A 23,524-nucleotide genomic window follows, 5' to 3' on the forward strand; every position below is an offset into this window, starting at 1 on the left:
AGCACGTTTGGGAGTGCGCAGCATGGCGGATGGAGCACGTTTGGGAGTGCGCAGCATGGCGGATGGACTACGTTTGGGAGTGCGCAGCATGGCGGATGGAGCACGTTTGGGAGTGCGCAGCATGGCGGATGGAGCACGTTTGGGAGTGTGTAGCATGGCAGATGGAGCACGTTTGGGAGTGCGCAGCATGGGGGATGCAGCACGATGAGGAGTGCGCAGTATGGCGGATGGACCACGTTTGGGAGTGCGCAGCATGGCGGAGGGAGCACGTTTGGGAGTGCACAGCATGGCGGATGGACCACGTTTGGGAGTGCGCAGCATGGCGGATGGAGCACGATGGGGAGTGCGCAGCATGGCAGATGGAGCACGTTTGGGAGTGCGTAGCATGGCGGATGGACCACGTTTGGGAGTGCGCAGCATGGCGGATGGACCACGTTTGGGAGTGCGCAGCATGGCGGATGGAGCACGTTTGGGAGTGCGCAGCATGGCGGATGGAGCACGTTTGGGAGTGCGCAGCATGGCGGATGGAACACGCATGGGGGATGCAGCACGATGGGGAGTGCGCAGCATGGCGGATGGAGCACGTTTGGGAGTGCGCAGCATGGCGGATGGAGCACATTTGGGAGTGCGCAGCATGGCGGATGGACCACATTTGGGAGTGCGCAGCATGGCGGATGGAGCACATTTGGCAGTGCGCAGCGTGGCGGATGGAACACGTTTGGGAGTGCGCAGCATGGGAGATGGAGCACAATGGGGAGTGCGCAGCATGGGGGATGTAGCACGATGGGGGGTGCGCAGCATGGGGGATGGAGCACGATGGGAGGTGCACACCTCCCCCCAACACACACACACACACAACACACCACACACACACTGGGAATCACAAACACCGCCCTACACAGACACCCACACACACAGACAACGCTGCACACACACAACACTCAACACACAAACACCGCGGCATACATAAATATACGCACATACCGCACAACACACACATTGCACAAAACATACCTCCCCCCAAAACACACCACACCCACACAAATCGCGCAACACACACAAACACAACGCTACAGACACACAGCGCTCCACAAACAAAGCAACACACGCAACACACATACAACACTGCTCTCACCCCCCGCCACACCCAGACAACACCCAGAACATGTACAGCGCCCTACACAAACAGTTGGTAACTACACACAACAACATCTATATATATATATAACAAAAATCATACATGAACTACACAATACGTAAATTCTAGAATACGCGATGCGTAGAATCGGGCCACCTTCTAGTCTAATATAATCCTCCTTCACTTCTGAGCTTTGCAGTGTGCCTCAAAAGTAGTTTTTGACCGCAAATGGGGTATTGACGAACTCAGGAGAAATTGTTTAACAAATTGTTTGGTCCATTTTCTCCTATTACACCTTTTGAAAATGAAAACTTTGGGGCCAAAGTAACATTTTAGTGGTAAAAAAATTGTAATTTTTTATTTTCACAGCCCAATGTTATACAATTCTGTGAATCAACTAAGGGCTAAAATTGCTCAACACAACCCTAGATGAATTACTTGATAGGTATAGTTTCCAGAATGAAGTCACTTGTGGGCAGTTTCTGCTGTTTTAGCATGTGAGAGGATCTTCAAACGTGGCATGGCGTCTGCAGTCTATTTCATCCAAAATGGACCTCCTTCCATTGCCGAGCCCTGCCATGCACCCAAACAGTAATTTTACATAACACAAGGGGTATCGGCATACACAGGAGAAATTGCACATCAAATTTTATGGTGCATTTTCACCTGTTACCCTTGGAAATTAGAAAAACATAAAACATTGGAGCAAAAACGTCATTTTTTATTTTCACGGCTCAATGTTAGAAAATTCTGTGAAGCACCTGCGGGTTCAAAGTACTCACCACACATCTAGATAAATTCCTTGTGAAGTCTAGTTTCCTAAATGGAACAGTTTGGAGGATTTCCACTGTGTAGGCACATCAGGGGCTCTCCAAATATGACATAATGTCCGCTAACGATGCCAGCCATTTTGCATTCCAAAGATCAAATGGCGCTTCTTCCCTTCCGAGCCCTGCTGTGTACCTAAACAGTCATTTTCCACCACATATGGGGTAAATAGTGTACTCAGGAGATATTGCAAAACAAATACCTTTGTAAAAATGAAACATTTTTGAGTTAAAGCAACATTTTTGTGGTAAAAATGTATTTTTTCATTTTCACGGAACAACTTTTAAAATTCTGCAAAGCACCTGTGGGTTCAAGGTGCTCACCACACCTCTAGATAAATTCCTTGAGGGGTATACTTTTGAAAATGGGGTGACTTGTGGGGGGTTTCCACTATTTAGGCACATCACAACAACATGGTGTCCATTATCTATTCCAGCCAATTTTGTGCTCCAAATGTCAAATAGCACTACTTCCCTTCCAAGCCCTACCATGCTCTCAAACAGTAGTTCTTCACCACATATGAGATAGCAGTTTGCTCAGAAGAAAGTGCACAATACATTTTATGATTAACTTTCTCCTGTTACCATTGTGAAAATTCAAAGTTTGGGGTAAAGTAACATTTTTGTGTTAAAAGTAAAATTTTCATTTCTTTCCATTCACATTGCTTTAGTTCCCGTGAAGCAGCTGAAGGTTAATAAACCTCTTGGATGTTGTTCTGAGCATTTTGAAAGGTGCAGTTTTTAGAATACTGTCTCTTTTGGGCATTTTTTGTCATATAGGCCACTGTAAGTCACTTGAAATGTGATGGGGTCCCTAAAAAATTGTTAGTAAATTTTGTTAGAAAAATTAGAAATTGCTGAAAAACTTTGAACCCTTCTAACTTCCTTAAAAACCTTTTAAAATGGTGCTGATGTAAAGTAGACATGTGTTAACGTTATTTATTAACTCTTTGTGTCACAGAACTCTCTGGTTTAAGGGCATAAAAATTAAGTTTCAAAATTGCAAAATTTTCCCCAAATTGCCATTATTTAACAAATAAAAGCAAAGAAAAATAAATCTTCCAAAATTTACCACAAACATGAAGTACAATATGTCATGAAAATACATTCTCAGAATAATTGGGATCCGGTGAAGCGTCCCAGAGTTATTACTGCATAAAGTGACAATCGTCAGAATAAAAAAAAATTGGCCCGGTCATGAAGGGGTTGAGGAATTTAATCTGTCCCTCTGCCTGTATTGTAATGGCACCCAGTCATTGATTTTACATTAGGGCTGAGACTTTTTAATTATCGTATTTTTTGGATTATAAGATGCACTTTTTCTCCCAGAAAATTGGAAGGAAAATGAGGGGTGTATCTTAAAATCCGAATGCACCTTACTGGGAGGTGGTGGAGAGGGGTCACATGCGCTTTGCTGGGGCCTGTGGGGTAGGCTGTGCTGGGGCCTGTGCGGTGGCAGGCTGTGCAGTGGCCTGTGTGGCAGGAGGCCTGTGCTGGGGCCTGTGCGGCAGGTTGTGCTGAGGCTGGTGTGGCAAAGGGCTGTGCTGAGGCTGGTGTGGCAACAGGCTGTGCTGGGGCCAGTGCAGCTGTGGGCTGTGCTGGGGCCAATGCAGCAGGGGTTGTGAGGCAGTGGCATCCTGAAAATGTCAGCTGTTATGATTCAGGGACCGAGGAGGATCAAAAATGTGGAAACCCAAAAAGTAACCAGAGTGGCTGGAACCTTAATGGACTGCAGACCTAATCCTGACACACAGCTAGAAGTACCCGCGGGACAAGCCTACGATGACCTAGTCGTCTCGACACAGCCGGAGAACTAAATATTCTTACAGACAGAAATATCAGAAAAGCTAATCTGCCTCGGAGCAATCCCCAAAGATATAGATAGCCCCCACATGTAAAGACTATGGTGATATAGGAAAACACAATACAAAGCTAGAAAAACAGGTTCAGCAAAGGTGAGGCCCAAACTATCTATATAGGAAAGGATAGGAAAGAGTACTGTCTACAGACGTAAAAACCCTAATAAATACCAGCACGTCTGATTTGAAAAAACCCTGAGACCAAACGGCCTCTCACCCACTATATCAGCACTCTGATGTTACTAGGATCCATAAACACTAATATAGATGAGGGACTGAATTAATACCAAGCATGACAAAACACAATACATTGCAGAATCATGGAGCTGGGTATACAGACACTCCCAGGAGGGAATGATCCAATTCAACCAGGAACTCCACACAGGCAAAATAGGAATCAAGCATTAGTATCAAAGCAGAAAAAACAACAAGAAAGTGGAAACAATAAGCAGAGGTACAAGACCAACTTATCTAAGAGGAGTTCTGGTAGAGAGCAGGGCTGGTTTCAGAATGTCCTTAACACACAGGATATCCATTGAGCACCGGCAAGTAACAGGAGAAAACTACTCAGCTATATATCCCAATCTGAGAGACCTGATTGCCAGTCCTCCACAGGTGTGTGGCTTTCATTCCACAAATCAACTGCACCGCCAGCACTGACCACAAGAGGGAGCCCCAAACTGGAAAATGTATTCACAGCAGTCAGTGGTGCGGGGTTCAAATAATGGTGCCTGGAGGCGACACGTGTGCAAATGGAGCTCTTGGCTCAAGATTTCATCTGCGTATATGCCTCCTCCAGCCCATTGACCTCCCAGCAGCGGACTTAAGGAAAATGGCACCTGGAAGTGGTGCATGCGCAGATGAGGTCTTGGCTTGTCATAGCTCAATCTGCGCAAGCGCTTACTCCGGGCACCAATTCATTGAAGCCCGCACAGTTTCTGTAAGTTGCCTACCTCACAGCATCTGGAACACCCACTGCCTGCACTACCCGCAGTATCGCCCTGTTCCACCACCGCACCTGCCTCCTGTGACCCTGCTCTACCACCGCTGCCACCACCCTGGTAAGAGACCACTAGATTGTAAGACGGACCCCATTTTTTTTTTACCTTTTTTTCCTCTAAATTTGGGGTGCGTCTTATAATCTAATATGTCTTATTAACTGAAAAATACGGTAATTAAGTCTCTGAAGCTGTACATTTTTTGAAATACCGTAAGAGAAATTGCCACCTACAGTATCCATAGGTCCAAACCCAAAATGTGCTGTTCGCAAAGGAGCAAAGTGATGAAGTGGTTAAGTAACAGCACGGTCATTCATTACTAATAACCTCTCCGACTTTTCGTGTCAATGTACTTATATTGTCAACACAAAACCATCATGAAACATTGCTGCTGTTTGGAAAAAAAAAATTGTAGCAAGCAATTAATATGCTTTATGTGTGCTGCAATGCTAAAATCTTTCATTTGCTGAACGCCATAAGTGCCCATTAAGGGCAGCATCTATTCTTGCCAAATGTTGGAACGTTTATGGTTTGTGGAAAATCACAGAGGAAAGAGTCAGAAATAAATCCTTAACTACTTTTTGCTGTGACCTGAAAATTCCGATAGACTCTCGCTACAAGGTGCTATGTACCCATGAATCATCAATTAAGAAATGCAGAGGTAGAAGGTTGTGCGGTCTATTCACCCTCCTCCGACATGAGTAATGAAAAAGCTGAACGGCTGCACGGTGCGACAGGGGGTTTATGGGCAAGGTCCGAGTTGAAATTCACATCTCAAATACACAATTAGAATAATGATTTTAATTTACAATTATAAAACAATTTAAAGCTCATTTAAGATAATGGAGATTTCTGGCAATCAGATGGTATATTGATTATATAATATGCTTGAATGTAAATTTAAAGAGTAATATACCTTAGATATGATTGACTTAATATCTGGTAAATGGTAAGTACACTTTTGCAAAAAAAAAAATTATTATTGCACCAATGCATTTAAAAGTAAAATGAAGAAACTTTGCAAATGGTCTTTAAAGGGAATCTGTCACCAAATTTGGCGACTATAAGCTGCAGCCACCACCAGTGGGCTCTTATATACTGCATTCTAACATGCTGTATATAAGAGCCCAGGCTGCTGTGTAGAACGTAAAAAACACTTTATAATACTCACCTAAATAATTGGTTCGGTGCAGACTGGTCAAATGGGTGTCTCCGTTCTCCGGTACCGGCACCTCCTCTTTCAGCCATCTTTGTCCTCTTTCTTCTGAAGCCTGGGTGTATGACGCGTCCTACGTCATCCACACTAGTCCGAAATGAGGTCCTGCTGGCATACTACAATTCATTGATCTGCCCTGAGCAGGGCAGATCAAAGTATCGTAGTGTGCCTGCGCAGGACCTCAATGCCGGATAGTGTGCATGACGTAGGACGCGTCATACACCCAGGCTTCAGAAGAAAGAGGACAAAGATGGCTGAAAGAGGAGGTGCCGGTACCGGAGAACGGAGCCACCCATTCAACCAGTCTACACCGTACTGACCATTTACTGTAGGTAAGTATTATAAAGTCATTCTTACATTCTACACAGCGGCCTGGGCTCTTATATACAGCATGTTAGAATGCTGTATATAAGAGCCCACTGGTGGTGGCCGCAGCTTATAGACCCCAAATCTGGTGACAGATTCCCTTGATAGCTGGGTTTACACACTGCAACATCGCAAAGGACATCGCTGTAACGTCACCGGTTTGGTGACGCAATAGCGACCTCCCTAAAGCTGGTGTCACACTAAACGACAGCGACAACGACGTCGCTGTTACGTCACCATTTTCGGTGACGTAACAGCGACCTTGTAAGTCGCTGTTATGATCGCTGCTTAGCTGTCAAACACAGCAGAAGCAGCGATCATAAGGTCGCTGTGCTACATGTTCAGAGAGCAGGGAGCCGCGCTTAGCGCTGGCTCCTTGCTCTCCTGCAGCACACATCGGGTTAATTAACCCGATGTGTGCTGCAGCTACATGTCACAGTTCAGAGAGCAGGGAGCCGCGCTTAGCGCTGGCTCCTTGCTCTCCTGCAGCACACATCGGGTTAATTAACCCGATGTGTGCTGCAGCTACATGTCACAGTGCAGAGAGCAGGGAGCCGCGCGCACTGCTTAGCGCTGGCTCCTTGCTCTCCTTGCTACAGTATACATCGGGTTAATTACCCGATGCATACTGCAGCCACATGTCACAGTGCAGGAGCCGGCACTGGCAGCAAGGGCGGCGGAGGCTGGTAACCAGCGTAAACATCGGGTAACCAGGGAAAGGTCTTCCCTTGGTTACCCGATGTTTACGCTGGTTACAGCTTACCGCAGCTGCCAGTGCCGGCTCCTAATCGCTTCATTTCGTCGCTCTCTCGCTGTCACACACAGCGATGTGTGTGTCACAGCGGGAGAGTGACGACCAAAAAATGAAGCTGGACATTCAGCAACGACCGGCGACCTCACAGCAGGGGCCAGGTCGTTGCTGGATGTCACACACAGCGACAGCGACGGGACGTCGCTGCAACGTCACAGAAAATGGTGACGTAGCAGCGACGTCGTTGTCGTCGTCGTTATGTGTGACACCAGCTTAAGTCTCTGCTAAGTCTCTGGTGAGCGTTCAAACAGGCAAACCTGGCTAACAACTCAACAGCGATCCTGACCTGCAGAGCGACCTAGCTGGTTGTTTGGGGACGTTGATAAGCAGCCTTTTGAAAGGGAAGTTGCTAACAAAGTCTCTGCAAAGTCTTCACACACTGAAACTTCATGCTGCACAGCGGGAAACAAAGGACCTAGGAATGGTCCTGAACGATTTGTAACGATTACAACTTCACAGCAGGGGCCGGGTCGCTGATAGGTTTCACACACTGCAACATCGCAAACAACATCGCTATTGCGTCACAAAACCGGTGACGTTACAGCGATGTCGTTTGAGATGTTGCAGTGTGTAAACCCAGCTTAATGGTTCATGTACTTTGAAGCAACGTGATCCTATTTGATAATGTGATAAGTAGCCAATTTACAAATCATATGAATTATGAATTATTTTGACTCCCCCCTACAAACTGCCAGCCACCAGGAGTCCCCTTCTGTAAAATGCACTGTCCACCGCCTGTTGTCAGGTGTAAACCATCTATGCTGAGATGGATGACAAGACTTGATGGCAGGTCTTAAGACCCCCATTCACTTTAGACTAATATCAGCCACATACTGTACGTTAGTATCGATGGGTCTGGCCAATGGGAGTCCCTGACTTTGGGGATATAAGCAACCCCTTTCTTCTCTAAAAAAAAAAAAAGAAGCCAGCGCCAGAGGATTTTGGCAGTGACTTTTTCATAAAGAACACAGGAGGGCTCAGCCAGTGCTCCTAAGTAAAAAGAAAGAAAGAGAGAAAACGCTCCCTGTGTGTAAACTGTAAAAATAAATCAGATGAAAAGTGATCTGGTAAAATACCCACTCCCCTCTTCACGTTGTGCTGAGCAGGCATAACACTGAGTTAGAGCTTGGTAATATCCACCTTCAGCACTCCCCTTATGCAGTAAGTGTTCCCCTCCTCCGCTGCACAGGACTCCGGATCTCCAGCTCCAAATCTTTAAAGATACATCAATCAAGCTGATGAGACCTTCTCTCCAAGCAAGGAGTAATCCAGGGGCATCAGCATCGAGGCAGAGCAGGACAGGAGGTGAACTGCTGATGCTAAAGGGGGCTTTACACGCTAGCGATATCGCTGGTGAAAGCACCCACCCCCGTCGTTTGTGCGTCACGGGCAAATTGCTGCCCATGGTGCACAAAATCGTTAGGAGCCGTCACACGGACTTACCTGCCTAGCGACGTCGCTGTTGCCGGCGAACCACCTCCTTTTTCTAAGGGGGCGGTTTGTGCGGCGTTACAGCGGCGTCGCTTAGCGGCCGCCCAATAGAAGCGGAGGGGCAGAGATGAGCGGCGGTAACATCCCGCCCACCTCCTTCCTTCCTCATTGCCAGTGGTCGCAGGTAAGCTGTAGTTCGTCGTTCCCGGGGTGTCACACGTAGCGATGTGTGCTGCCTCGGGAACGACGAACAACCTGCGACCTGAACAATCAACCATTTTTGAAAATGAACGACGTGTCAACAATCAACGATAAGGTGGGTATTTTTGATCGTTAACAGACGTTCGTTGGTGTCACACGCAACGACGTCGCTAACGATGCCGGATTTGTGTCATGGAATCTGTGACCCCGGCGATATATTGTTAGATATGTCGTTGCGTGTAACTTAAGTGTCACTTCCATGTGAAAAGCGGATTAAATTCCTCTCCCACTGCTTGTGGATATCTCCACCGCTGGTTTCACCCAGTAATCATCGGTCGGCTTTAAACCTGACTGCTGTTGCTAGACTGCCCGCTCCGCAACCATCAGGAGCTGAATGAACATGCAGGATCAGACAAAATGGGCCTCTCAATCTTGCTCTACAGGTCAGGAGTAAACCAGGGCAGATTACTAAAAAATATATTTTTTTTATTAAAATAATTTCATAAAAAATAATAATTGTATACCAGCACTACGCGTTTCTGAGGTGGTCTACCTCCTTCCTCAGGTGCATACATGAACCGGAGGAAGGAGGTAGACCACCTCTGAAGTGCTTGTATACAATTATTTGTTATGAAATTATTTTAATATTTTTCTTTATTTTTGCCCTGGTTTACTCCTGACCTGTAGCGCAAAACTGAGAGGCCCATTTTTTCTGATCCTGCAAGTGCTTATGTGCATGGAAGAGTTAGGGGAGATTCGATTGTTCAGCTAACAGCTATCTAAAGTGTGTGCTGGGTTTATTAGTCTCACTACTGTAAGTGAGGGTGGGTCTATGTCTCTGAAGAAAGTGGGGATGGGTCTTTGTCTCACTATACAAAGTTGGGCAAGTGTTTGCCTCTTTGCCCTTGCTCTCTTGACTCTAAAACTTGTATACAGGCACAACAGAGCGTGCGGGGTGCCTGCATGCGTGCCATCTTTTGCTAAGTGCCAACGTTGCCAAGTGCTGGGCAGTTAATTCAATGGCATTGGACTAACATGCATCTTCTCTCTCTTCACACAGGTATATATCTCTGCTTGCTGAAGTGTAATGTCTGCTCCCCTCTGCTGCTGAATTCACTCTCCTGGTATATATCTCTGCTTGCTGAAGTGTAATGTCTGCTCCCCTCTGCTGCTGAATTCACTCTCCTGGTATATATCTCTGCTTGCTGAAGTGTAATGTCTGCTCCCCTCTGCTGCTGAATTCACTCTCCTGGTATATATCTCTGCTTGCTGAAGTGTAATGTCTGCTCCCCTCTGCTGCTGAATTCACTCTCCTGGTATATATCTCTGCTTGCTGAAGTGTAATGTCTGCTCCCCTCTGCTGCTGAATTCACTCTCCTGGTATATATCTCTGCTTGCTGAAGTGTAATGTCTGCTCCCCTCTGCTGCTGAATTCACTCTCCTGGTATATATCTCTGCTTGCTGAAGTGTAATGTCTGCTCCCCTCTGCTGCTGAATTCACTCTCCTGGTATATATCTCTGCTTGCTGTGACTTATGCTATGTCATTTTTACATTATGTTTAATACTCACTGATGTATGACTGTATCTTCCTCTTTGTACATCTTATCTGATGGTGGAAGGTGTGAATCTGTGTAGACTAGAGGTCCGGGTGGGTGTGAAATGTTCTGTTTCCTTTGATTCCTTAATCATTCCCTGGTGTGATCAGCATTTGTTAATTTTCCTTAACAAGCTGAGCTCCCATAATCCCCCTCACCTACCCCTCTAGTCAGCCCTATATATCTGGGGCTGTTCTAAGGGGTGCACGCGTGCGGGGTGCCTGCATGCGTGCCATCTTTTGCTAAGTGCCAACGTTGCCAAGTGCTGGGCAGTTAATTCAATGGCATTGGACTAACATGCATCTTCTCTCTCTTCACACAGGTATATATCTCTGCTTGCTGAAGTGTAATGTCTGCTCCCCTCTGCTGCTGAATTCACTCTCCTGGTATATATCTCTGCTTGCTGAAGTGTAATGTCTGCTCCCCTCTGCTGCTGAATTCACTCTCCTGGTATATATCTCTGCTTGCTGAAGTGTAATGTCTGCTCCCCTCTGCTGCTGAATTCACTCTCCTGGTATATATCTCTGCTTGCTGAAGTGTAATGTCTGCTCCCCTCTGCTGCTGAATTCACTCTCCTGGTATATATCTCTGCTTGCTGAAGTGTAATGTCTGCTCCCCTCTGCTGCTGAATTCACTCTCCTGGTATATATCTCTGCTTGCTGAAGTGTAATGTCTGCTCCCCTCTGCTGCTGAATTCACTCTCCTGGTATATATCTCTGCTTGCTGAAGTGTAATGTCTGCTCCCCTCTGCTGCTGAATTCACTCTCCTGGTATATATCTCTGCTTGCTGTGACTTATGCTATGTCATTTTTACATTATGTTTAATACTCACTGATGTATGACTGTATCTTCCTCTTTGTACATCTTATCTGATGGTGGAAGGTGTGAATCTGTGTAGACTAGAGGTCCGGGTGGGTGTGAAATGTTCTGTTTCCTTTGATTCCTTAATCATTCCCTGGTGTGATCAGCATTTGTTAATTTTCCTTAACAAGCTGAGCTCCCATAATCCCCCTCACCTACCCCTCTAGTCAGCCCTATATATCTGGGGCTGTTCTAAGGGGTGCACGCGTGCGGGGTGCCTGCATGCGTGCCATCTTTTGCTAAGTGCCAACGTTGCCAAGTGCTGGGCAGTTAATTCAATGGCATTGGACTAACATGCATCTTCTCTCTCTTCACACAGGTATATATCTCTGCTTGCTGAAGTGTAATGTCTGCTCCCCTCTGCTGCTGAATTCACTCTCCTGGTATATATCTCTGCTTGCTGAAGTGTAATGTCTGCTCCCCTCTGCTGCTGAATTCACTCTCCTGGTATATATCTCTGCTTGCTGAAGTGTAATGTCTGCTCCCCTCTGCTGCTGAATTCACTCTCCTGGTATATATCTCTGCTTGCTGAAGTGTAATGTCTGCTCCCCTCTGCTGCTGAATTCACTCTCCTGGTATATATCTCTGCTTGCTGTGACTTATGCTATGTCATTTTTACATTATGTTTAATACTCACTGATGTATGACTGTATCTTCCTCTTTGTACATCTTATCTGATGGTGGAAGGTGTGAATCTGTGTAGACTAGAGGTCCGGGTGGGTGTGAAATGTTCTGTTTCCTTTGATTCCTTAATCATTCCCTGGTGTGATCAGCATTTGTTAATTTTCCTTAACAAGCTGAGCTCCCATAATCCCCCTCACCTACCCCTCTAGTCAGCCCTATATATCTGGGGCTGTTCTAAGGGGTGCACGCGTGCGGGGTGCCTGCATGCGTGCCATCTTTTGCTAAGTGCCAACGTTGCCAAGTGCTGGGCAGTTAATTCAATGGCATTGGACTAACATGCATCTTCTCTCTCTTCACACAGGTATATATCTCTGCTTGCTGAAGTGTAATGTCTGCTCCCCTCTGCTGCTGAATTCACTCTCCTGGTATATATCTCTGCTTGCTGAAGTGTAATGTCTGCTCCCCTCTGCTGCTGAATTCACTCTCCTGGTATATATCTCTGCTTGCTGAAGTGTAATGTCTGCTCCCCTCTGCTGCTGAATTCACTCTCCTGGTATATATCTCTGCTTGCTGAAGTGTAATGTCTGCTCCCCTCTGCTGCTGAATTCACTCTCCTGGTATATATCTCTGCTTGCTGAAGTGTAATGTCTGCTCCCCTCTGCTGCTGAATTCACTCTCCTGGTATATATCTCTGCTTGCTGAAGTGTAATGTCTGCTCCCCTCTGCTGCTGAATTCACTCTCCTGGTATATATCTCTGCTTGCTGAAGTGTAATGTCTGCTCCCCTCTGCTGCTGAATTCACTCTCCTGGTATATATCTCTGCTTGCTGTGACTTATGCTATGTCATTTTTACATTATGTTTAATACTCACTGATGTATGACTGTATCTTCCTCTTTGTACATCTTATCTGATGGTGGAAGGTGTGAATCTGTGTAGACTAGAGGTCCGGGTGGGTGTGAAATGTTCTGTTTCCTTTGATTCCTTAATCATTCCCTGGTGTGATCAGCATTTGTTAATTTTCCTTAACAAGCTGAGCTCCCATAATCCCCCTCACCTACCCCTCTAGTCAGCCCTATATATCTGGGGCTGTTCTAAGGGGTGCACGCGTGCGGGGTGCCTGCATGCGTGCCATCTTTTGCTAAGTGCCAACGTTGCCAAGTGCTGGGCAGTTAATTCAATGGCATTGGACTAACATGCATCTTCTCTCTCTTCACACAGGTATATATCTCTGCTTGCTGAAGTGTAATGTCTGCTCCCCTCTGCTGCTGAATTCACTCTCCTGGTATATATCTCTGCTTGCTGAAGTGTAATGTCTGCTCCCCTCTGCTGCTGAATTCACTCTCCTGGTATATATCTCTGCTTGCTGAAGTGTAATGTCTGCTCCCCTCTGCTGCTGAATTCACTCTCCTGGTATATATCTCTGCTTGCTGAAGTGTAATGTCTGCTCCCCTCTGCTGCTGAATTCACTCTCCTGGTATATATCTCTGCTTGCTGAAGTGTAATGTCTGCTCCCCTCTGCTGCTGAATTCACTCTCCTGGTATATATCTCTGCTTGCTGAAGTGTAATGTCTGCTCCCCTCTGCTGCTGAATTCACTCTCCTGGTATATATCTCTGCTTGCTGAAGTGTAATGTCTGCTCCCCTCTGCTGCTGAATTCACTCTCCTGGTATATATCTCTGCTTGCTGTGACTTATGCTATGTCATTTTTACATTATGTTTAATACTCACTGATGTATGACTGTATCTTCCTCTTTGTACATCTTATCTGATGGTGGAAGGTGTGAATCTGTGTAGACTAGAGGTCCGGGTGGGTGTGAAATGTTCTGTTTCCTTTGATTCCTTAATCATTCCCTGGTGTGATCAGCATTTGTTAATTTTCCTTAACAAGCTGAGCTCCCATTATCCCCCTCACCTACCCCTCTAGTCAGCCCTATATATCTGGGGCTGTTCTAAGGGGTGCACGCGTGCGGGGTGCCTGCATGCGTGCCATCTTTTGCTAAGTGCCAACGTTGCCAAGTGCTGGGCAGTTAATTCAATGGCATTGGACTAACATGCATCTTCTCTCTCTTCACACAGGTATATATCTCTGCTTGCTGAAGTGTAATGTCTGCTCCCCTCTGCTGCTGAATTCACTCTCCTGGTATATATCTCTGCTTGCTGAAGTGTAATGTCTGCTCCCCTCTGCTGCTGAATTCACTCTCCTGGTATATATCTCTGCTTGCTGAAGTGTAATGTCTGCTCCCCTCTGCTGCTGAATTCACTCTCCTGGTATATATCTCTGCTTGCTGAAGTGTAATGTCTGCTCCCCTCTGCTGCTGAATTCACTCTCCTGGTATATATCTCTGCTTGCTGTGACTTATGCTATGTCATTTTTACATTATGTTTAATACTCACTGATGTATGACTGTATCTTCCTCTTTGTACATCTTATCTGATGGTGGAAGGTGTGAATCTGTGTAGACTAGAGGTCCGGGTGGGTGTGAAATGTTCTGTTTCCTTTGATTCCTTAATCATTCCCTGGTGTGATCAGCATTTGTTAATTTTCCTTAACAAGCTGAGCTCCCATAATCCCCCTCACCTACCCCTCTAGTCAGCCCTATATATCTGGGGCTGTTCTAAGGGGTGCACGCGTGCGGGGTGCCTGCATGCGTGCCATCTTTTGCTAAGTGCCAACGTTGCCAAGTGCTGGGCAGTTAATTCAATGGCATTGGACTAACATGCATCTTCTCTCTCTTCACACAGGTATATATCTCTGCTTGCTGAAGTGTAATGTCTGCTCCCCTCTGCTGCTGAATTCACTCTCCTGGTATATATCTCTGCTTGCTGAAGTGTAATGTCTGCTCCCCTCTGCTGCTGAATTCACTCTCCTGGTATATATCTCTGCTTGCTGAAGTGTAATGTCTGCTCCCCTCTGCTGCTGAATTCACTCTCCTGGTATATATCTCTGCTTGCTGAAGTGTAATGTCTGCTCCCCTCTGCTGCTGAATTCACTCTCCTGGTATATATCTCTGCTTGCTGAAGTGTAATGTCTGCTCCCCTCTGCTGCTGAATTCACTCTCCTGGTATATATCTCTGCTTGCTGAAGTGTAATGTCTGCTCCCCTCTGCTGCTGAATTCACTCTCCTGGTATATATCTCTGCTTGCTGAAGTGTAATGTCTGCTCCCCTCTGCTGCTGAATTCACTCTCCTGGTATATATCTCTGCTTGCTGTGACTTATGCTATGTCATTTTTACATTATGTTTAATACTCACTGATGTATGACTGTATCTTCCTCTTTGTACATCTTATCTGATGGTGGAAGGTGTGAATCTGTGTAGACTAGAGGTCCGGGTGGGTGTGAAATGTTCTGTTTCCTTTGATTCCTTAATCATTCCCTGGTGTGATCAGCATTTGTTAATTTTCCTTAACAAGCTGAGCTCCCATAATCCCCCTCACCTACCCCTCTAGTCAGCCCTATATATCTGGGGCTGTTCTAAGGGGTGCACGCGTGCGGGGTGCCTGCATGCGTGCCATCTTTTGCTAAGTGCCAACGTTGCCAAGTGCTGGGCAGTTAATTCAATGGCATTGGACTAACATGCATCTTCTCTCTCTTCACACAGGTATATATCTCTGCTTGCTGAAGTGTAATGTCTGCTCCCCTCTGCTGCTGAATTCACTCTCCTGGTATATATCTCTGCTTGCTGAAGTGTAATGTCTGCTCCCCTCTGCTGCTGAATTCACTCTCCTGGTATATATCTCTGCTTGCTGAAGTGTAATGTCTGCTCCCCTCTGCTGCTGAATTCACTCTCCTGGTATATATCTCTGCTTGCTGAAGTGTAATGTCTGCTCCCCTCTGCTGCTGAATTCACTCTCCTGGTATATATCTCTGCTTGCTGAAGTGTAATGTCTGCTCCCCTCTGCTGCTGAATTCACTCTCCTGGTATATATCTCTGCTTGCTGAAGTTTAATGTCTGCTCCCCTCTGCTGCTGAATTCACTCTCCTGGTATATATCTCTGCTTGCTGAAGTGTAATGTCTGCTCCCCTCTGCTGCTGAATTCACTCTCCTGGTATATATCTCTGCTTGCTGTGACTTATGCTATGTCATTTTTACATTATGTTTAATACTCACTGATGTATGACTGTATCTTCCTCTTTGTACATCTTATCTGATGGTGGAAGGTGTGAATCTGTGTAGACTAGAGGTCCGGGTGGGTGTGAAATGTTCTGTTTCCTTTGATTCCTTAATCATTCCCTGGTGTGATCAGCATTTGTTAATTTTCCTTAACAAGCTGAGCTCCCATAATCCCCCTCACCTACCCCTCTAGTCAGCCCTATATATCTGGGGCTGTTCTAAGGGGTGCACGCGTGCGGGGTGCCTGCATGCGTGCCATCTTTTGCTAAGTGCCAACGTTGCCAAGTGCTGGGCAGTTAATTCAATGGCATTGGACTAACATGCATCTTCTCTCTCTTCACACAGGTATATATCTCTGCTTGCTGAAGTGTAATGTCTGCTCCCCTCTGCTGCTGAATTCACTCTCCTGGTATATATCTCTGCTTGCTGAAGTGTAATGTCTGCTCCCCTCTGCTGCTGAATTCACTCTCCTGGTATATATCTCTGCTTGCTGAAGTGTAATGTCTGCTCCCCTCTGCTGCTGAATTCACTCTCCTGGTATATATCTCTGCTTGCTGAAGTGTAATGTCTGCTCCCCTCTGCTGCTGAATTCACTCTCCTGGTATATATCTCTGCTTGCTGAAGTGTAATGTCTGCTCCCCTCTGCTGCTGAATTCACTCTCCTGGTATATATCTCTGCTTGCTGAAGTGTAATGTCTGCTCCCCTCTGCTGCTGAATTCACTCTCCTGGTATATATCTCTGCTTGCTGAAGTGTAATGTCTGCTCCCCTCTGCTGCTGAATTCACTCTCCTGGTATATATCTCTGCTTGCTGTGACTTATGCTATGTCATTTTTACATTATGTTTAATACTCACTGATGTATGACTGTATCTTCCTCTTTGTACATCTTATCTGATGGTGGAAGGTGTGAATCTGTGTAGACTAGAGGTCCGGGTGGGTGTGAAATGTTCTGTTTCCTTTGATTCCTTAATCATTCCCTGGTGTGATCAGCATTTGTTAATTTTCCTTAACAAGCTGAGCTCCCATAATCCCCCTCACCTACCCCTCTAGTCAGCCCTATATATCTGGGGCTGTTCTAAGGGGTGCACGCGTGCGGGGTGCCTGCATGCGTGCCATCTTTTGCTAAGTGCCAACGTTGCCAAGTGCTGGGCAGTTAATTCAATGGCATTGGACTAACATGCATCTTCTCTCTCTTCACACAGGTATATATCTCTGCTTGCTGAAGTGTAATGTCTGCTCCCCTCTGCTGCTGAATTCACTCTCCTGGTATATATCTCTGCTTGCTGAAGTGTAATGTCTGCTCCCCTCTGCTGCTGAATTCACTCTCCTGGTATATATCTCTGCTTGCTGAAGTGTAATGTCTGCTCCCCTCTGCTGCTGAATTCACTCTCCTGGTATATATCTCTGCTTGCTGAAGTGTAATGTCTGCTCCCCTCTGCTGCTGAATTCACTCTCCTGGTATATATCTCTGCTTGCTGAAGTGTAATGTCTGCTCCCCTCTGCTGCTGAATTCACTCTCCTGGTATATATCTCTGCTTGCTGAAGTGTAATGTCTGCTCCCCTCTGCTGCTGAATTCACTCTCCTGGTATATATCTCTGCTTGCTGAAGTGTAATGTCTGCTCCCCTCTGCTGCTGAATTCACTCTCCTGGTATATATCTCTGCTTGCTGTGACTTATGCTATGTCATTTTTACATTATGTTTAATACTCACTGATGTATGACTGTATCTTCCTCTTTGTACATCTTATCTGATGGTGGAAGGTGTGAATCTGTGTAGACTAGAGGTCCGGGTGGGTGTGAAATGTTCTGTTTCCTTTGATTCCTTAATCATTCCCTGGTGTGATCAGCATTTGTTAATTTTCCTTAACAAGCTGAGCTCCCATAATCCCCCTCACCTACCCCTCTAGTCAGCCCTATATATCTGGGGCTGTTCTAAGGGGTGCACGCGTGCGGGGTGCCTGCATGCGTGCCATCTTTTGCTAAGTGCCAACGTTGCCAAGTGCTGGGCAGTTAATTCAATGGCATTGGACTAACATGCATCTTCTCTCTCTTCACACAGGTATATATCTCTGCTTGCTGAAGTGTAATGTCTGCTCCCCTCTGCTGCTGAATTCACTCTCCTGGTATATATCTCTGCTTGCTGAAGTGTAATGTCTGCTCCCCTCTGCTGCTGAATTCACTCTCCTGGTATATATCTCTGCTTGCTGAAGTGTAATGTCTGCTCCCCTCTGCTGCTGAATTCACTCTCCTGGTATATATCTCTGCTTGCTGAAGTGTAATGTCTGCTCCCCTCTGCTGCTGAATTCACTCTCCTGGTATATATCTCTGCTTGCTGAAGTGTAATGTCTGCTCCCCTCTGCTGCTGAATTCACTCTCCTGGTATATATCTCTGCTTGCTGAAGTGTAATGTCTGCTCCCCTCTGCTGCTGAATTCACTCTCCTGGTATATATCTCTGCTTGCTGAAGTGTAATGTCTGCTCCCCTCTGCTGCTGAATTCACTCTCCTGGTATATATCTCTGCTTGCTGTGACTTATGCTATGTCATTTTTACATTATGTTTAATACTCACTGATGTATGACTGTATCTTCCTCTTTGTACATCTTATCTGATGGTGGAAGGTGTGAATCTGTGTAGACTAGAGGTCCGGGTGGGTGTGAAATGTTCTGTTTCCTTTGATTCCTTAATCATTCCCTGGTGTGATCAGCATTTGTTAATTTTCCTTAACAAGCTGAGCTCCCATAATCCCCCTCACCTACCCCTCTAGTCAGCCCTATATATCTGGGGCTGTTCTAAGGGGTGCACGCGTGCGGGGTGCCTGCATGCGTGCCATCTTTTGCTAAGTGCCAACGTTGCCAAGTGCTGGGCAGTTAATTCAATGGCATTGGACTAACATGCATCTTCTCTCTCTTCACACAGGTATATATCTCTGCTTGCTGAAGTGTAATGTCTGCTCCCCTCTGCTGCTGAATTCACTCTCCTGGTATATATCTCTGCTTGCTGAAGTGTAATGTCTGCTCCCCTCTGCTGCTGAATTCACTCTCCTGGTATATATCTCTGCTTGCTGAAGTGTAATGTCTGCTCCCCTCTGCTGCTGAATTCACTCTCCTGGTATATATCTCTGCTTGCTGAAGTGTAATGTCTGCTCCCCTCTGCTGCTGAATTCACTCTCCTGGTATATATCTCTGCTTGCTGAAGTGTAATGTCTGCTCCCCTCTGCTGCTGAATTCACTCTCCTGGTATATATCTCTGCTTGCTGAAGTGTAATGTCTGCTCCCCTCTGCTGCTGAATTCACTCTCCTGGTATATATCTCTGCTTGCTGAAGTGTAATGTCTGCTCCCCTCTGCTGCTGAATTCACTCTCCTGGTATATATCTCTGCTTGCTGTGACTTATGCTATGTCATTTTTACATTATGTTTAATACTCACTGATGTATGACTGTATCTTCCTCTTTGTACATCTTATCTGATGGTGGAAGGTGTGAATCTGTGTAGACTAGAGGTCCGGGTGGGTGTGAAATGTTCTGTTTCCTTTGATTCCTTAATCATTCCCTGGTGTGATCAGCATTTGTTAATTTTCCTTAACAAGCTGAGCTCCCATAATCCCCCTCACCTACCCCTCTAGTCAGCCCTATATATCTGGGGCTGTTCTAAGGGGTGCACGCGTGCGGGGTGCCTGCATGCGTGCCATCTTTTGCTAAGTGCCAACGTTGCCAAGTGCTGGGCAGTTAATTCAATGGCATTGGACTAACATGCATCTTCTCTCTCTTCACACAGGTATATATCTCTGCTTGCTGAAGTGTAATGTCTGCTCCCCTCTGCTGCTGAATTCACTCTCCTGGTATATATCTCTGCTTGCTGAAGTGTAATGTCTGCTCCCCTCTGCTGCTGAATTCACTCTCCTGGTATATATCTCTGCTTGCTGAAGTGTAATGTCTGCTCCCCTCTGCTGCTGAATTCACTCTCCTGGTATATATCTCTGCTTGCTGAAGTGTAATGTCTGCTCCCCTCTGCTGCTGAATTCACTCTCCTGGTATATATCTCTGCTTGCTGAAGTGTAATGTCTGCTCCCCTCTGCTGCTGAATTCACTCTCCTGGTATATATCTCTGCTTGCTGAAGTGTAATGTCTGCTCCCCTCTGCTGCTGAATTCACTCTCCTGGTATATATCTCTGCTTGCTGAAGTGTAATGTCTGCTCCCCTCTGCTGCTGAATTCACTCTCCTGGTATATATCTCTGCTTGCTGTGACTTATGCTATGTCATTTTTACATTATGTTTAATACTCACTGATGTATGACTGTATCTTCCTCTTTGTACATCTTATCTGATGGTGGAAGGTGTGAATCTGTGTAGACTAGAGGTCCGGGTGGGTGTGAAATGTTCTGTTTCCTTTGATTCCTTAATCATTCCCTGGTGTGATCAGCATTTGTTAATTTTCCTTAACAAGCTGAGCTCCCATAATCCCCCTCACCTACCCCTCTAGTCAGCCCTATATATCTGGGGCTGTTCTAAGGGGTGCACGCGTGCGGGGTGCCTGCATGCGTGCCATCTTTTGCTAAGTGCCAACGTTGCCAAGTGCTGGGCAGTTAATTCAATGGCATTGGACTAACATGCATCTTCTCTCTCTTCACACAGGTATATATCTCTGCTTGCTGAAGTGTAATGTCTGCTCCCCTCTGCTGCTGAATTCACTCTCCTGGTATATATCTCTGCTTGCTGAAGTGTAATGTCTGCTCCCCTCTGCTGCTGAATTCACTCTCCTGGTATATATCTCTGCTTGCTGAAGTGTAATGTCTGCTCCCCTCTGCTGCTGAATTCACTCTCCTGGTATATATCTCTGCTTGCTGAAGTGTAATGTCTGCTCCCCTCTGCTGCTGAATTCACTCTCCTGGTATATATCTCTGCTTGCTGAAGTGTAATGTCTGCTCCCCTCTGCTGCTGAATTCACTCTCCTGGTATATATCTCTGCTTGCTGAAGTGTAATGTCTGCTCCCCTCTGCTGCTGAATTCACTCTCCTGGTATATATCTCTGCTTGCTGAAGTGTAATGTCTGCTCCCCTCTGCTGCTGAATTCACTCTCCTGGTATATATCTCTGCTTGCTGTGACTTATGCTATGTCATTTTTACATTATGTTTAATACTCACTGATGTATGACTGTATCTTCCTCTTTGTACATCTTATCTGATGGTGGAAGGTGTGAATCTGTGTAGACTAGAGGTCCGGGTGGGTGTGAAATGTTCTGTTTCCTTTGATTCCTTAATCATTCCCTGGTGTGATCAGCATTTGTTAATTTTCCTTAACAAGCTGAGCTCCCATAATCCCCCTCACCTACCCCTCTAGTCAGCCCTATATATCTGGGGCTGTTCTAAGGGGTGCACGCGTGCGGGGTGCCTGCATGCGTGCCATCTTTTGCTAAGTGCCAACGTTGCCAAGTGCTGGGCAGTTAATTCAATGGCATTGGACTAACATGCATCTTCTCTCTCTTCACACAGGTATATATCTCTGCTTGCTGAAGTGTAATGTCTGCTCCCCTCTGCTGCTGAATTCACTCTCCTGGTATATATCTCTGCTTGCTGAAGTGTAATGTCTGCTCCCCTCTGCTGCTGAATTCACTCTCCTGGTATATATCTCTGCTTGCTGAAGTGTAATGTCTGCTCCCCTCTGCTGCTGAATTCACTCTCCTGGTATATATCTCTGCTTGCTGAAGTGTAATGTCTGCTCCCCTCTGCTGCTGAATTCACTCTCCTGGTATATATCTCTGCTTGCTGAAGTGTAATGTCTGCTCCCCTCTGCTGCTGAATTCACTCTCCTGGTATATATCTCTGCTTGCTGAAGTGTAATGTCTGCTCCCCTCTGCTGCTGAATTCACTCTCCTGGTATATATCTCTGCTTGCTGAAGTGTAATGTCTGCTCCCCTCTGCTGCTGAATTCACTCTCCTGGTATATATCTCTGCTTGCTGTGACTTATGCTATGTCATTTTTACATTATGTTTAATACTCACTGATGTATGACTGTATCTTCCTCTTTGTACATCTTATCTGATGGTGGAAGGTGTGAATCTGTGTAGACTAGAGGTCCGGGTGGGTGTGAAATGTTCTGTTTCCTTTGATTCCTTAATCATTCCCTGGTGTGATCAGCATTTGTTAATTTTCCTTAACAAGCTGAGCTCCCATAATCCCCCTCACCTACCCCTCTAGTCAGCCCTATATATCTGGGGCTGTTCTAAGGGGTGCACGCGTGCGGGGTGCCTGCATGCGTGCCATCTTTTGCTAAGTGCCAACGTTGCCAAGTGCTGGGCAGTTAATTCAATGGCATTGGACTAACATGCATCTTCTCTCTCTTCACACAGGTATATATCTCTGCTTGCTGAAGTGTAATGTCTGCTCCCCTCTGCTGCTGAATTCACTCTCCTGGTATATATCTCTGCTTGCTGAAGTGTAATGTCTGCTCCCCTCTGCTGCTGAATTCACTCTCCTGGTATATATCTCTGCTTGCTGAAGTGTAATGTCTGCTCCCCTCTGCTGCTGAATTCACTCTCCTGGTATATATCTCTGCTTGCTGAAGTGTAATGTCTGCTCCCCTCTGCTGCTGAATTCACTCTCCTGGTATATATCTCTGCTTGCTGAAGTGTAATGTCTGCTCCCCTCTGCTGCTGAATTCACTCTCCTGGTATATATCTCTGCTTGCTGAAGTGTAATGTCTGCTCCCCTCTGCTGCTGAATTCACTCTCCTGGTATATATCTCTGCTTGCTGAAGTGTAATGTCTGCTCCCCTCTGCTGCTGAATTCACTCTCCTGGTATATATCTCTGCTTGCTGTGACTTATGCTATGTCATTTTTACATTATGTTTAATACTCACTGATGTATGACTGTATCTTCCTCTTTGTACATCTTATCTGATGGTGGAAGGTGTGAATCTGTGTAGACTAGAGGTCCGGGTGGGTGTGAAATGTTCTGTTTCCTTTGATTCCTTAATCATTCCCTGGTGTGATCAGCATTTGTTAATTTTCCTTAACAAGCTGAGCTCCCATAATCCCCCTCACCTACCCCTCTAGTCAGCCCTATATATCTGGGGCTGTTCTAAGGGGTGCACGCGTGCGGGGTGCCTGCATGCGTGCCATCTTTTGCTAAGTGCCAACGTTGCCAAGTGCTGGGCAGTTAATTCAATGGCATTGGACTAACATGCATCTTCTCTCTCTTCACACAGGTATATATCTCTGCTTGCTGAAGTGTAATGTCTGCTCCCCTCTGCTGCTGAATTCACTCTCCTGGTATATATCTCTGCTTGCTGAAGTGTAATGTCTGCTCCCCTCTGCTGCTGAATTCACTCTCCTGGTATATATCTCTGCTTGCTGAAGTGTAATGTCTGCTCCCCTCTGCTGCTGAATTCACTCTCCTGGTATATATCTCTGCTTGCTGAAGTGTAATGTCTGCTCCCCTCTGCTGCTGAATTCACTCTCCTGGTATATATCTCTGCTTG

The sequence above is a fragment of the Anomaloglossus baeobatrachus genome, chromosome 6 (genome assembly GCF_048569485.1).
Source record: "Anomaloglossus baeobatrachus isolate aAnoBae1 chromosome 6, aAnoBae1.hap1, whole genome shotgun sequence".
NCBI lineage: Eukaryota > Metazoa > Chordata > Amphibia > Anura > Aromobatidae > Anomaloglossus > Anomaloglossus baeobatrachus.